Source organism: Tupaia chinensis, unplaced genomic scaffold (assembly GCF_000334495.1).
Source record: "Tupaia chinensis unplaced genomic scaffold, TupChi_1.0 Scaffold000037_18, whole genome shotgun sequence".
Lineage (NCBI taxonomy): Eukaryota > Metazoa > Chordata > Mammalia > Scandentia > Tupaiidae > Tupaia > Tupaia belangeri.
Window position 1 is genome coordinate 1,505,245 of NW_006159476.1, and position 3,318 is coordinate 1,508,562.

Below are 3,318 nucleotides of genomic sequence, written 5' to 3' on the forward strand. Positions count from 1 at the left end.
GGGGCCCAGGGGCGCGGGCGGCCGCCGGCCCGGGTGAGCGGCGTCGGGGCGCATAGCCCCTCCCCCCCAGCATCTCCCCACCTGCCCGAGCATCCCTCCTCCGCGCGCCGTGGACATGATCTGAGTCCCCTGGGGTCTCCCCGGCTAGGGACAGGTGGGGTGGGAATAGAGGATAGAACGAACCCCCAACCCCAAACCTATCCAGCCTCCGCGCCATGCGTGGGGCTTACCACCAGGCCTTGTCCTTTCTAGGCCCCCCTCTTTGGGCACGGTGACTGGACCGCAGGGAGAGAGAAGCGCGGCCTTGGAAGGGTTAAAGCATCGGCTCCCACGGGCAGCCTGGCCAGCCTTTGCTGGGACCTGCAGCCTGGCCAGCCTTTGCTGGAACCAGCAGGATACCCCTTCCCACCTTTCCTACCGCCTTCAGTTCTCCATTCAATCACGTAATGGCCAGCGCTGTCCCTGGCCTGACAGAGAGAGCTCAGAAGTGCTAAGCGCTTCCCCATCCCCAAGAGTCCTCCATCGAGGAAAGAGTTGTCATTGCCTCTAAACAGGGAGGGAAACTGAGGCACAGTCAGGCCAAGTAAAAGAGACCAGGTTAAAGATACTGCAAGAGTAAAGCAGTACTTAAACTCGTTTCTGCCTGACTCCAGAACAGATGCTTTGATTTACTAAAATACTTGACCAGAGACTGAAAAATATTAGCAAGGGACATGCATTGAGAGCTTACTGTGTACCAGATACCATGTTTCCTGCATTATAATTCATTTCCTCTGCAAACACCCCTGGAAAATGAATAGTTAAAATTGTCATTTTACAGATGAGCAAACTGAGGCCCGGAGAGGGGATATGACTTGGCCAAGATGGCACAGGGGGTAGCCATGTGCTCACTTATAGTACATGGAAGAAGGGAAGAATAACATCAAATTTGGGCATGTCTACCAAAAAGAGAAATCTATACTTGATCAAGACCCAGACCCTGCCTTTCTAGAATCTAGTGGGTAGCTTGGGCCAGCAAGTGGCATGGTGGCCCAGGTGCTGGACTCCCACATGGCCTACTGTAGTTCAAGTCCACTTGGTGGCTTGTTTTTCACTTTCCCTGTTTCTGTCTCTCACTGGTGAATTAAAATAATGATAATAATAATAATGATAAATTAAAATTTAGAAAAAGAAACTAGCGGGTGGCAACTATCTGAATCTTTTATAAAGGAGACACTGACCTCCTAACTCCCTCCTTTTTTTTTTCTTTAAGGTTTTTGCCATAGGGTGCGTGTGTGTACCAGAGAGAGGCATAGAGAGATAGTGAGAGGGAAAGTGAGAAATCACTCCCCAAAGGGAGATGGCCATGCCACAATCCCTTCTCTTCCATTCTCCTCCTGGGGTTCTGGGCATGCACGCACACATGCCCAGCATGGTTTGCAAGCTGCTGGGTCTGGGACTCGAACCATGGTCGGCCATGTGGGAGTCCAGCACTGTAACCACCATGCCACCTGCTGCCCCCCCCCTTTTTTAAGTTTATTTCTTCCATGAACAAGAGAGACATAGACAAAGACAGAGAGATAGTACTTCCCTCAAGGTCCCACAGCACAGTCCACCTCCAGCCTCAGCCAGCCCTGATCATGGAGATATGTGTGCCTGGTATACTCAGGGAGGTCCCCTCACATGAACTTGGAACTTTCCCATGTGGGTCAGCATCTCAGAGTGTCACCTATTACTGTGTGCCACCTTCCAGCCCCCTTAACTCCCCCTTTATTAGTCTTAAGGATGAAGATGTATCTGATGTCACCCACCTCCTCCAATTTCATATTTACGATCCAGCTGTGTTCTCAAGCATAGCTCTGGAGTCAAACACTATGTCAGGTAGCTATAGCCACAAGACTGCTGCCTAACAGATCATCCAAATCCAGTGTCTTCAAACACTAAGCATTGGAGGCCAGTAGTGGCATAGTGGTTAAGGCAGTGGACTCCTACATGGCCAACCATGATTCAAGTCCTGGACATCATGACTTGAAAATCATGCTGGGCATGTATGCATGCATGCCCCAAGTCCCAAGAAGGGATTGTGGTGTGGCCATCCCCCGGGGGGCAGGGGTGACTTCTCTGCTGGGTTGACTCACATGTTGGGTCAGAGTGAAGGTGGTGGTGGCTGTCCTAGCTGGCCTTGGCTGCAGTGACTGATGCCTTGTCCCTCAACCAGTTGAGACATGTTTTTCTCATCATCGGCCATAGCTGCATACAAGCAGAAACACGCAAGGTCTCTGGAGTCCTAGGCTAGAACTGGCACACCAGCACATCCACCTAAGTCTATTGGCCAAAGCAAGGCATGTGAGCAAACCCAGAATCAAGAAGTGGGACGATGTCCTCCCCACCTCTTCCATCCTAGCAGTCAGAGATACCGAAGACTTGGGGCCATTAATGCAGCCGTTCTGTTATAATATCTGTCTTTGAATACTAGCTGCTTACTAGTTGTATCCCCTTGGGCAAGTGGGTTAACTTCACTGTGCCTCAGTTTCCTCCCTGGTAAAATGGGTCTAATAGTAGGCAACCATTAATGAATTAAATTTGTGAGAATTAAATAAGAGACTGCATATAAAGCAGTGAATACAGTGCAAATGCTCAAGAATTGTTTATGATTGTTATTACCACCTTAGAGAGCTGTATTGAAGGGAACCAGTAGTTAGCGTAATGGCTATGTCGCTGGATTCCCACGTAGTCGACCATGGTTCGCGTCCCGGACCTGGTGGCTTAAAACCCACGCCGGGCGCGTGTGCGTGCATGCCCAAGATCCCAAGAGGAGAATGGAGGAGAAGGGATTGCAGCATGACCATCCCCTCTGGGGGGTGATTTCTCGCTTTCTGTCTCTATGTCTCTCTCTGTCTGTCTGGCGAGCGCACACGCCCTGTAGCGAAACCTCTCCCAAAAAAAAAAAGAGAGTTGTATTGAAAAAAATGTTATTGTTCTCATAACAACGGTGACAATTTGCTGAGCCCCTGTCTTGTGCCAGGTACTAAGGCAGGTGCTTTACCACAGCCCTATGAAGCAGCCAGGGTGAACATTGTTATCATTATTATTGTGCCCCCTTTTTTGTAATTTGTTCTATGAGAGCAAGATAGGAACCCCCAATAGGGCTTTCATTCCACAATTCACTCATTAGCCTCAGCCAGACAGGATCACAGGGATGCAAGGCACACTCAATGTGCACAGGGAGACCTCAGGATGCAAACCAGGGACCTTCCCATTTGGCTTCAGCATCATGGAGCATTATGTTACCCTGAACCACCATAGTTGGCCTATTGTGTACTCTTTAAAAAAAAAAAT